We start from the raw sequence: 13,967 nt of genomic DNA, 5'->3' as shown, positions 1-13,967 counted from the left end.
ACTGGCTCTCAGTAAATTAGAAGTTGTTATTTCCCTCTAGAAGTCCAGAAATTACCCTTTTGCTTATTTGCTTGTTGCCTTTTGTTTATTGTCCTTTTTTTTCTTTCACTTTGAGCTACCTAGATGCTTACAATTCTAAGTTTGCACTGGGAAAATTTAAGTCAGAAACTGAGTATTTAAGAAACTAGGTATTTCTCAGGAATGGATCCAGCATGACAAAATGTATGTGCTTGTCTATAGACTATTTTGAGGAACTTCATGCTACCTGTTAAAACTGTGCCATGTTATAAAAGAGAAGCTTCATGGTCAGAGGAATTCTCTGGTCAGAGGAAGCATTAGTCTAGCCTAGTGGTAAGGGTACTTTGGGTAGCACAGAAAGAGGAGAGAACAATTTTCATTCTGATTCATACTGTAAGAATCAATTCTACAATTTTTCCAGCGACTACTGTACATTAAATTCATACCCAGACCTTGAACAGGGTCTGTATCCTGCTGCTTTCCCTTTTTATAGACTGGAAACTGCTCATTCATCCATTATCCAGCTAATCTTTCACTATATATTTTATACTTTTTTTTTTTAGAACACTAAGAAAAACAACGGAATATTCTTCTACAGGCAAAATAAACTCTAATCTGGTGATAAGGCGTTTTCCAAAATTGTAGTATATATAGTTTCAAAACCCTCAAGAGTTGAAACAGGATTGCCAGATGTCAAAACCTGTGTCTATGACAAAAAGAATTGAGCACATAATTTTCCCTGTGCTTTCAAAGCTACAAGGCACTTTTCCAGATGCCCAGTGTCTTAGGATTTTAGTTTCCAGAAAATATTACTCATACAGATAAATTTTCCATGTAAAAAATGACCATGTCACAAGCACAGTGGCATTTCAATTGTGCCAGAGTTTAGCTGCCCAGAACTGCAACAAATTGCAAATTTTAAAGCTTGCAAACTTTAATTAAATTGTACTCATTGATTAAAAACATGTAGTTGCACATCTTGAAAAAGAGACTGGCTCATATAAGAGAGATTTTAAGATACTATCTAGAGAGGGATCAGACTTTCAGGCATAAGTAGACAAGAAAATCTTCACTGTGCTCTAGTCTAAAGATTTAAAATGTATTTCAAGTGTTTACAGTTTGTTATGTCTAGACCTAAGAAGGCTGTGTTGGTTTGTGACCCATTTCCTTTCAAGGAGCTGACTGGTTTGGGTGTCTTTGGAAGCATGCGTCTCTTCTTAGAAACCTTCTCAAAAACTTCAGTCCTATTAAAGTGTATTATTTCCTTTTCCTATTTCTGTAGTGTGTAGAGTACACCAAATTCTATTCCTTTATGCACTGGTAGTGTTGCAAGGACAGCTCTCACAATCAAAGTTAAAGGACACCAGTCTATATGAATTTCCTCATACTCCATGACTGTGGCCCTCAGTGTTTGATGATACAGTGATCAGTGACTGCCTTCCCAGAGATGCGTGACTACTCTCAGCTGATCTGAACGAGTCAGCCTCCTTGGAGTGTATAGCTCTGATTTTTTTCATGTATAAGTCAAACTATGCTATTGAGAAATTAATGTCTTTATTTCTATTTATTTCTATGCAGGCTTTTACTCCATTGTGGTCAACATTTTCAGCAGGGTTAAGCCGTGACTAAAAATATCTTCAGATTCTGTTTAATTGTCCATAATCTGATAGATCTTTATTAATGGCAATTTTGTCTTACTCACTCTGTCATTGTCAGGTTGGTAGGTAAGCTGATTAATCTGAAGAATTTTCTTCATTCTGGAACTCTCCAGTAACTGGTGAGAAGTTTTGAAATGTGGCAACTTGGTGACAAATTCCTATTTTTGTCCCATTGTGTTGCTGTTAAACATGGCATTAAGGTCAGTTGTACTTTTGAAAAGTAAGTCTTAGAAGGACAGAATGCTGCATCAAAGTGAATGGCAATTGGTCTGCCATTTTGACTAGGTGTCTGATATTGACTCTGTTGTTTACCATTCATAAAAATAAGATGGAAACATTTTGGTACTGTATAATTATGGAGCTGCATAACTATTAATTTTGGTAAGCATTGGTAAAATTGTATTAAATTATGCAAATGTGGAAGTTAATATTTTCTTGATTTGCATCTTAAATTAGAATTTTAAAAGCTCCTTAGTATTTTCCTAATTTGATATTATTTAAAAACCACTGTAAAAGCAAAAACCATCAACAAACAACTTTTGGCTAATGTTAATAGCTTTTGGAAATAGTTAGACATGGTTTCCTTCTATCATACCTTTGGTAAAATATTTCTAAATATCAGTACTTCATTAATGCTTATGTCTAGAGATACTTTCAATCTTTGCTCCGTTTCACTTTCTTCAGACTATAGAAGGGACATAATATAGACTATTTTGAAAGCCTAATGCAAGTAGCAAAGCAGTCCATAACTCCTTTGTTTTTCTGAGAAAATGAAGCATACATTTTTCTTTCATCTGTGTTTCTTCCAAAGTTTTGTATAAACAAAGAACAACAGTTTGATTTAGTAACAGCCCAATATCAGATTGTGCCTGGGGATCTGTGGTAAATGCCTATTAAATCTGTAGATCTTGATCCCAAGCCAATGGAAAGACTCCTGCAGACCTGAAAGCAATTAAGACTGGTTCTGTTTTCCTTAAAATTAGGGAGCAGGGAAATTTTTCTTTCGAACTATCCTTAAATCCATATCCTACTCAAAAGCACAAAGTAGGAAAAGAGCACAAATAGCATCTTTGAGCATGAAGAGCAGGGGGTGGCAAATAAGCTGGGCCATCCAGATACTCTGCATTCTTATGGAGCAAAAGCAGTGTTACACCACTCAGTTATTGACAAAATGGGTTTTTTGTACACCTAACTATATATTGACTAAATATGTTGAGTATAGAGTATATTGGTATATGTTAACCTGGTATCCCAAGGTTTAACCAGTTGGTCAGCAGTTTGCCTTCGCAGTGAAGGCAGCCAGCAGCATACTAGACTGCACTGGCAAGAGTGCAGTCAGCACACAGAGGGGAGTGATCCTTTCCCTCTGCTTGTGAGCGAGCACCTGGAGTCCTGTGTTCAGTTCTGGGCTCCCCAGTACCAGCTGGACCATGGCATACTGCAGTCATTGGAGACGAGGGCCCCCAAAGAAGGTGAAGGCACTGGCACACGATGTACAAGGTAGAGGCTGGGAGAACTTAAACCTCCTAATCAGAATGTGCAGGGAAGGCAGAGCCAGTCTCTCCTCAGAGATGTGCAGTGATAGGACATGATGCAGCATCACAAGTCACAAGATGGGAATGATGGTTAAATATAAGGACATACTTTTTCACTCTGCGAGTAATCATACTTTGGGAAAGGTTGTCCATAGAGGTTGTGGAAACTCTGGAGATAGTCAAAGCTTGACTGGATTTGGCCTTGTTCAGGCCCTAAGCAACCTGGTCTATGTAGGTCCTGCTCTGGGTAGGAGGTTGGACTACATGTCCTTCAGAGGATGCTTTTAGTTATTCTATGATTGTAATGAAATCAGTGGAGTAAAGGCTGGACCTGAAGGAAGGAGGAGGTATTTCCTGATCTTACTGAGCCCTTTGCTTCAAGAGAGGGGAAAACGGAATATGAATCTTGTTCAAACATTTATCCATTGTCTCAATAGCACGCTAGGAAGTGAGTCCATCACCTGTGTCTCTTTGTCCATAAAAGACCTATTTCTTTATTTTACAGACCATCCCGTTCTACTGGGGATAGATCCTCTACATATACCAGCCAGATATTAATGCTATAAGTACGTAAGGAAAATATATTCTTGACAGTTTGAGAATTTTTTTTTGAGCTCTACATCAATTAGTCAAATCTGTTTAAGCTTTATCTTAAATATTTATTTGCTTTTAGAAATGTACTTTAGAGTTCTGGTTTAGAGTATGCCCAACTCTGAAGTCCACAGAAAATGATAATAAATTGTTAACTTTTTCCAGTAGGAAATTTTAACAGCATGGTCCTCGGGATTTGCTGTAATACTGTGTCTAAACTACAATACTGCCTAAAGGGAGTGCCACTGGACAGTGTTTTAACTCTCTTCCTCCCCTGCAGTCTTTTATCATTTTTCTATAAAATAAAATATTATGACACCTCTGGTCTGATGCCACAAGAATTTTCTGTTAAAGAGCTAGAGAGTCTTACCTTTTCTATTTCTAGGAAGTTCTTGCTTTTATCTATGTGTGATTTTAAATACCATAATGTGTTATGCCCTTCATACTGTTTTCTCTAGTGTAGCAGAGGTAAGGGAATATTGGTACCGAGTTTCATTTTATAAAGAAATCCTGTCAAATATACATGCTATTTAAAATCCTGAAAACTATCCTGCTGGTGATAGACCAAGATCGAATTGCATAGAAAAAGATTTCTCTGGTCAACCTCAGTACAATGCTTGGGGAAGAGGGAAAGAAATATTAATAGGCCAGTTACTATTTTCATTACAATTCATATTATTGATTCCAGTAGCTTTTTTTAGCATAATAACGAGCCATACAATCTAAACGAAGAAAATCTTTGAAAACAAAAGGCAGAGCTAATGCATATGCAAGTAAATATCTAACACAATATTTTTTTTCCGATCCATGCCCACTGCATTCATGACACAACTAATTTATTTATAATTCAATCCTAATGGACTTTATGGGGTCTTCTTTCACTTTTTCAGTTTTGGGAATCTCTGCATGGAGTGTGACTATAACTGACAGGAGTAGGCAAACTGGGTGCACTGATGTACTGAATGTTAATGTTTATATAAAATGGAATATATGTTGTGTGAGTGTGTGTGGATGTGTAGTTAAAAACTTAAAACAATGCTGCTGTATGCATGAATACCTGATGGGTGGTGGGTTTTGGTCAAAAAAGTTTATTTAAGAACCAAAATAAGCTAAACAGGAATGCCAAAAACATGTTAAATAGGAACATCCCATAATGTATTCCATATATACCATGTGCATTCTAGAAAAATGACATCCTAGAATGTTTTATAAGGTTTCTAAAATGCTAAAAGAAAGAAAAGACTAAAAGTCCTGCCTGTAAATCCCAATATTATAATTGTTAAAATGAATCCAAATTTTACAGGGCACAAAGGGCACATAAAACTTCTTTAAATGATCTAAAGTAGCTACTTTCTTTGTCAGCTTAAATTCAAAATTTAAAAAGCTGATCAGACTGGAAGCTAGTTTATGGAATCTCCTGTGTCTCACTGAATTAAGTTTCATTTTCAAACCCAGCATGGGCAACTAGGACTTTAAAATGATACAGCCATAACGTCCAAAAAAGCTCCCATTGGCCCAGATCTGTACCTAATGGGGCATCAAGGAGATGTGAGGCTCTGTGGCACACTGATTATTTTTTAAAAGAAAAGTGCTTGAAGCTCTTGGAGATTTGGACAGTTAGAAAACATGTTCTGATAAGGAAATTTATATTCACAGAGCAGATGAAGCAGAGAAAGTCCATATATGTGAACAGGACAGTAATGCAGTAAGTTGAGCTGTATAGACATTGTGAATTATAAGACACTTATTAATTTAAGAGATGTGCACAATATTTGCTGACCCCATGAACATGACAAGCTTATTAATATTTAAATGCCACAGAGCATGAACAAACCAGTATAATCCTCCCTCTTTGACTCAACAAGGAAAATGGTTTCATTTGGCTCCTTTATCAATAAAATCAATGACTGTGGCCATTCACTGGACAGGCTTGGAAACTTCAAGAGTTAAATGATTCACCTTAGAATTTGCTTTCCAGCATTATCACTGTCAGATTTGCACATTTGCTTTTTCTTTGGCATTTTGTTGACTTATTTTTCTGTGCTACTCAAGTTATTATGCATATGAACATGGTATAAGAATGTTTTCCAGCAGCACAAATTAAAACATTCTATTTATCTGTCAAATGCAGTTCTTTCTTTTCTTTCTATCTCTACAGAGAAGAAATCAGATGTGAAAATATACTGTCCCAAGACAGGGGGGCATGGAGGATGGAAGGTCAAAGCAGTACTCCCTTTAGAGTGGCAATGGATGAAACATATGGTAGAAACTATTTCCATAATCCTTTGTGGGATCTCAACAAAATATCTTTGGGTACATAGACAACTTCATTGTGATAAGAGACCTGAGTTGGCATCCACCATTCTTCTATTGCTTCTCTTTGGCCTTTCCTGTGTATATTTTAGATGGTTTTATAATCTCTGGAGCTGGACCATAAAGCAAGCCTCAAGATTATGAACATGATACTGTAACAGCCAGTACAACAAGCAGAAAATAAAGAGGTTGTTTTCATGGCAATCAATATTAATGAGGATCATAACATTCTAACACAGCTTTAATTTGCTATCAGGCAATGCTGTGGAATGGATAAATACTTCTCATCAGCTTACATGGTCAAGCTGAGGACTGTGAAATTCAGCTATTTTTGTAAAAATTAAATACATTACATGATGGCCTCAAGTTTTTGTAAAATCAGCAGTTTCTATGCAACCTGTTCCTTTTCTTTTCTTAAATAAGGGATTTAAAAGACTTGGCAAAATAAATTTGTAATGTTTTTAATATATATTAAAATTTTGATTACAGTCCAAATTGTTGTTCAATACAAGTATCTGATTCTTGATAAGAAAAATCCTACAGGCCTTATCTTATCACCCCATGCAACGCTACAGGCTTGGGGAGGAGTGTCTGGAGAGCTGCCTGGCAGAAAGGGACCTGGGGGTGCTGGTTGAGAGCCGGCTGAACATGAGCCAGCAGTGTGCCCAGGTGGCCAAGAAGGCCAACAGCGTCCTGGCCTGTATCAGAAATAGTGTGGCCAGCAGGAGTAGGGAAGTGATTGTGCCCCTGTACTCGGCACTGGTGAGGCCGCATCTCGAATCCTGTGTTCAGTTTTGGGCCCCTCACTACAAGAAGGATGCTGAGGTGCTGGAGCGTGTCCAGAGAAGGGCAACGAAGCTGGTGAGGGGTCTGGAGCACAAGTCTGATGAGGAGCGGCTGAGGGAACTGGGGGTGTTCAGTCTGGAGAAGAGGAGACTGAGGGGAGACCTTATCGCTCTCTACAACTACCTGAAAGGGGGTTGTGGTGACGAGGGTGTTGGTCTCTTCTCCCAAGGAACCAGCGATAGGACGAGACGAAATGGCCTCAAGTTGCACCAGGGGAGGTTTAAATTGGGTATTAGGAAAAATTTCTTCACTGAGAGGGTGGTCAGGCATTGGAACAGGCTGCCCAGGGAGGTGGTGGAGTCGCCATCTCTGGAAGTGTTCAAAAAACGTGTGGATGTGGCGCTTCAAGACATGGTTTAGGGAACATGGTGGCGCTGGATTAATGGTTGGACTTGATCTTGAAGGTCCTTTCCAACCTAGTGATTCTGTGATTCTGTGTGATTCTGCTCTGATATATAACATGTTTTCAAAACAACCTCCTGTCTTGGACAGAAGACTTGAGGTGATGGAGAATCCAATACTCCGCATCTAAATTTAGTCCAAAGGGCAGTATCTTTAACTGCTAAGAAAGAAAGAAAGAGAGAAAGAAAGAGAGTGAGGGAGGAAGGGAGGAAGGGAGGAAGGGAGGGAGGGAGGGAGGGAGGGAGGAAGGGAGGGAGGGAGGGAGGGAGGAAGGAAGGGAGGGAGGGAGGGAGGGAGGGAGGGAGGGAGGAAGGAAGGAAGGAAGGAAGGGAGGAAGGAAGGAAGGAAGGAAGGAAGGAAGGAAGGAAGGAAGGAAGGAAGGAAGGAAGGAAGGAAGGAAGGAAGGAAGGAAGGAAGGAAGGAAGGAAGGAAGGAAGGAAGGAAGGAAGGAAGGAAGGAAGGAAGGAAACCCCACCTAAAGAACTTAGTCACAGTTTGTCTTCAATTTCTGTCTCAAGTTAGTTGGAAATTTTCCAGAGGAATATTTTTTTTTTTAATTGGAACTGGCAGTTTGTCAAAGACAGAACATTTATTAGACCTATTGCTTTTCTTAGGAAAGATTTTCAGGTGCAGGATGGGGAGACCTTAGAATAATCAAAACCCTGATGATTCAGAAATTTTCACTAATGGGCACACCAGTTTAATCTCTTCATGATTTGCAACAGGGATATAAACCATAGTATGCCATATTCCACACAGATGCATGAGATATACTGATATGCAAACGTTCATAATTTTTCTGAACAATGTAAGAACATCCTTTTTGTAAATACAAATCCAAATGAAAATATCAAAACAATGAAATTTACTGAAATTACCCTTGCACTACTCCTGACCGTTGCTTTTGTGCACACCTTTCCACCAAAGTGTGCCATCGAGTCTTTGCTCCACAAAGGATCTGTAAATAAACGACTCTCTAACTGAGCAGGAAGCTGTACAATGAATGCCAAGCAACCCTTAGGTTATTTCATGGATATTCAGTCCCAGATTGAAAACACTGGTTTAGAGTCAACTTTCTTCCCTCCATCATTCAATCTGCCCCAAAGACAGAATTTCATGCATCAGAAAATGTACATTGTACAGGCAGAGGATACGATAGAGGTGGACAATGTAAACTGTTGTTGCCTTAAAGCTCCACTTGTCCCATCCCCCAAAGCGAATGACTAGGATTTAGACAGCTGTGCTAACAAATAGCCAACTTCCATTTGCAATAGTTACTCAATATCATCCTGAAGAATGTGCTACATAACTCAGAGTGGTGTCTGTGAGTAAACTTGCTGTGGGAATTACTGCTACCTGTGAGATAGCTGAGCTGTGAGCTGTGAAGAGAGCCGCTGTACTCTGTGGTACCATCCAAATAAAAATATCCGCTCTCTGTGAATACATCATTTTCTTCACTTAGTGCTGAATTGGTTTTGACTCTTGTGGACTGAAATGAGAAGATGGCACGACATGCTTTTCTGGCATATGTATGCATCACTAACTTCCTGAAATAACAAGTACACTGCATGTCTGCAGAGGGGCAATAGATGGTTCTTAAAATGCATATACATATTTTATAGCCTCATTATAGCACACTGGATTTATATTTCTCTTCTGAAGTCTTGTATATTTAGTAAGGTATTTTCAGTATGGTATTTTCCCATTGTGACACTCAATCTAACAAAATTATGATAATTGGATTTATCAACATATCATTTGTTGCCCTCTGGGTGAAATTCACATACTCTCTAATGAACTGATGAGATTTGAATGAATCACATATTTCTTATATGGGAAAGAATCAGATATTTTCCAGCGGCATAAGTATATACAGTTATAATTATTATGCTTGATTTTATCTGAAATGTGGGAAGAGTTTAGGTAGAGAAAGAAATTAACTTCACATACTATTGCATTTTAAAATGTATAATTGCCAGTATAAGAAAATCAGACTTATTAAGTTCTAGCAACCTAAAGAGTGGGGTTTATGAATCCAAGGACATGGGCAAAAAGGTTTTCCTGGAAAATTTGTATCTGAGTGCACTCTCATAAGCTTGGCTGTGCCTTGAGTGCCTTAAATCATGTGCTAAACGTATAGTTCACAAGAATTAGCTTGCTGTTGGGAAATTTACCTTCTAAATCACAGCGGCTGTAATGCTTCTCCTTGGAGCAGGACCCAATTCATCAGGCACAGAGAATCACTATATTTGCAGACTTGCTATCAGTTTTATTTCAAATGTGAAAAGTAGTAGCTCTGCACTGCATCTGCCTGTGATGAAATTAAAACATCAGGTGAGCCAAAGGAGAGAGTTTCATCCACAGAGCTAGCAATTTTGCTAAACAAAGTGAAAAGTGAATGAAAACAAGCCTGTTGTGATGAAAGCCTATCACAATATTGGCTCACTAACCACTGTAGTAAATATTTATGTATTGACAGCACAAAATTGAAAACAGTGAGCCAGGCTTCAAAAATCATTGCATCCACAGATCACAGATTTTAACAATCAAGAGGATTATGAATTGGTCTGTTTTCTAATTTCTCAGGAGATGACCTCTTCATATCTCCTAATACAACACATATATATGAATCATGCCAGTTCTTACTCATATGTATCTTGTACGCTGTGTAGACTACATAATGTATAGTACATTGTGTCTCTCTGCTTCAGCGTTTCTTTTTTTGATGATCAAACTAAAATAGCTGACTTTTTTTTTTCTGTTAATAAATTTACACAGACACCTTTTAGGTAATAAGAAATTATAAACCACCAGTGTTCCAGTTTGAGTTTCTTGCCCTAGTACCAGCAAAAAGACTATATATAGTTATATGTATACATGCCTCAGCAGCAGGACTAGTGAAGCCTGATTTCTAATATATCTGTGTCCTTTTTCCCCTGAAATACACCTCTTCCTTTGCCTATTACAGTAAGCACATCTTGCCACCCTATCACCTAGGAAACTTTCACAGAGCAAAGAACAGCAGTATTGGTCTGGAACGATGTGCATGTTAACTTGACTGGACGCTACGAAGATGCAGGCTAATTTGGGCATGTTTTCCTTACCCAGCTGAGGATAAATATCCCACAGAATGGTTCAGTAACCACATATGCTAATATGCTTCCTAAGTAAAACATGTTGCATGTGGCAAAGCAACTGAAATATTGTTCTGCTATACTAGTGGACTGACTTCTGTGTTTTAACTCAGATAACTTTGTCCAAGCTGTATGTGTCATAACTGATGAGCGATGATGAGAGAAGAGGGATAAAAGCTGATGTCTATGTTGGTGATTTACAGCACCTCTTCTAATTCATAAGGCAGTAAGAATGATGTAGACCTCTAATAGGTTTTCTAAGTATAGATTTTCCAAGTATAACTTCAGACTTTTATCATAAGTCAAGCCAGAAGATATCAGGGAAACAGAAACAAGAGAAATGTTGGTATGAAAAATGGCATAGCAGTGGTAAATCCTTTGTCCATATCAAATCTTCTTTAATCATAAGGAGCTAACTGAGACTAACTGCACCCAATTTTAACCATGAAGTAAGTAATGAAACTGGTACATCTACCCAATATATTTGTACTGGTATAGTTTCATTTTAATGACAAAAGATAAAACAATGTTTCTATATTGAAACTGTGTTTCTCTGGCAGTGATAGCCTTTGCTTGCAGAATTTCCCATCTGCAGGTATCATGAAATGTTTCATTTGATAGGACTCTGAAGCTTGTCTTTTCTTAGCTAGCTGACAATCTGAATGTTATGAAACATTAGGACTTAGATATTTTAGATTTTAAGGTTTGTTTCTCCATGTTACCTTCGTGATTCTTGTGCTGCATGTAATTTTTAAACATTATTTGTATTTTATTGCTCCTTGTTCAAGATTTTAGCAAATTTCTTTTAAGCTAACTAATTTTTAATAGAATGTATTTTTTGAACTTCCCTTGTCCACCCCAGGGTCAACAGAAGTAGATTTCCTTCTCACGATTCTCCAAATTCTGTCAGGGCTTAATTTCTGTATTTCAGGCATCTGACTGTAATGATCAAAAATGCCCTTCATGAAAAACTTGATAGCAGGGCTGATTGCCAGACGCAAGATAGCTGTGAAGTTGCAGGTAGCCACATAGGGTCTTAAGGACATCTGAAATGATAAATCGCAGCTACGGCCCCAGAGCTGCCATTCTAACTGCATTAGAGGAGCAGACAAGCACCTACTGTTCTGCCTGGTAAAGCTGAGCTGACATAAGGCAGGTCTTGTAACATATGCCCTGTAAATGACTATGGTACCTGACATTCCCTCACACCTACTTTTAAAAAGAATAACACAGAGCCCTTCTTGAGAAGCTACTTCCCACTGCTGTTCTAATGTTGCAAAGCTCAAAAAGGGGCACTCAATGTAGCTATCTGGGACAAATTCTGCCCCTGGATATGTGTATCTGATTCAGACTGAGGTCAGCATTTTTCAAGTCTTAAAAGTAGATGGTGAAGGAATGTCTTATGTACCCTGAACTGAATCATCTCATAAAAAATAAATGAACAAAATCATCATCCAGGAGCATTAAAATCTGCTTCTTGACAAGCTGAAGTCCAGCTTGCCAGGAAGTAATTGATCAGGAAAGCTTTGTTGTTGATTTTTTTTTCATTTGGTATCAGCACATAACTATCAAATGAACATTTTCCCAATGTTAAGTGCCAATTCATGGTACTAAAAAACATTGTATAAAGTATATTATTTTGTATTTTAATAAATAGGTGGGACACTCAATGCAGTGCTGCTCAGTCTTAAATACTCCAAGCAGTAAAAGTTAGTTTAAAATCTGCAATCTTTATTCACTCCTTAGGAAAAAAAAAATCTGCTCCTGTAAAAACTTGGTCTTTAACTGCTTCACAGGAAGAATAACGGGATTTTTTTCTAGCAAATCCATACAGGGCAGACAGAATTTTGGTTTCGAAACCATATTTGTGGCAATAAAAATAATTTTTCTTAAAAGCAAATAGACAACACAAGTCATTAGGCACTTTTCTTATGCCTAAGTTTCACACACAGATAAAGCTGTATGTGCACAGGTTAATAAAGGCTATGATTTTGAACTTTTAACTTAGTAATCTGCATAACTCAAGGGATGTATGTGGAAGGAAGGTATTCTTATCTCTATGGTTCTTCACATATTGCAGGATGTTTCTCGTATATCCAAATAAAAGTCTTTTATTAAATAAAGTATTCCTTCATTTTATAAATGTGGCAAATGTTTTCATATCTAGGTAAGTTTATTTGTTGAAATAGCTCACATATACAGATGAATGATTTGAAAGGAAATAGGAATGCTTGCATGATGGGAAACGGCTGCTGAATGATGTCTGTGGGGACTGCTTAGTGTTGATAAATAACTAAGGAATTTGTCTGTCAACATTTTGCATAAATGTCAGTCACAGAACTTGTAGTTGGGTTGAGGCAGCCCTGAATGACAATGTATTTCTCATTTACGTACAAGCTTTAAAGAGAAAGAATAGGGACACAGAGAACTTATCTCAGAGCAGCATACATTTTTTGAATGTGGGTGTCCTCCAGCAGAGTGTTCTCCTGTTGCTTCCTGTGAGACTTTGCAGAATCCAAATAAAACCCATACCAACTCATGTCATTGGCAGGTTAGTGAAGTAATATGAATTTGCTCTATGCCTAAAATATTACATTTCAGCATCCTTTACATTAAGTCCAGTATCAGATTTATCAAGTGTATAGGCTCTTAAAAAGGAGGCTGTCATTTCAGATGTGAGAGGGAGTTAGACAGAAAATGCACTAATAGCTTTTTTAAACTTTACACTTACTCCGACAACTAACAAATTTTATGTAAGAATCTGAAATTCCCACATATATCCACAGGGCTGGAATAGTAACAAGAACTAAATACTATAAGGATGGAACAGATACGTTGACAGACCATGTTTCTTCTTGTATTTTTATAAAAATAGATGTTTTCATATTAGAGGAATCTGAGTCACTCACACAAAAATCACATAGTGTAGCTCTGTTACCCTCCCAGTACACTGAGTCCAATCTGTGTCAGCTCTGCCTCCAAAGTATTCAGGAGCATGTATATGATGTTCACAAACAGGCCCCAGTGAGCTGATAAAGCACAGCCTGATACTATTCCAGATTAGGAGGGTGCAGAGAATTTCTTTAGTATTCACTTTTTCCCTAATTAGTCAACTTAAAATAGCCTGAGATTGGTATGCATAGTAGCTATCACATCTTCATAGCACCAAATGATCTCTTTGCTTTTAAGATCCCTGGTAAATGATGTATACCACCTTATCTCTTCTCTTTGAAAATGCTGTAAAGCAGGGATAACTTGAGGTCGCTCTTGGTTTACACAAATACAAATGAGAGCAGAACGAGGACCAAAGGTCTTACAAGTATTGTCTACCAGACTGCAAAGCTACAAAATGCAGCATCAGAGAAACTGGCCACTGCTGGGCCAGAGAAGTTTCAGGAACTTGGACTAAATTACTTCTTTCATAATTTCCTATTATGAAGAAGGATTTAAACTCTACATGCCCCAAGAGT

The sequence above is a fragment of the Phaethon aethereus genome (assembly GCF_964289735.1).
Source record: "Phaethon aethereus genome assembly, chromosome: 4".
Taxonomy (NCBI): domain Eukaryota; kingdom Metazoa; phylum Chordata; class Aves; order Phaethontiformes; family Phaethontidae; genus Phaethon; species Phaethon aethereus.
The sequence above is the reverse complement of the archived record's forward strand: the minus strand, read 5'-3'. Positions refer to the sequence as shown.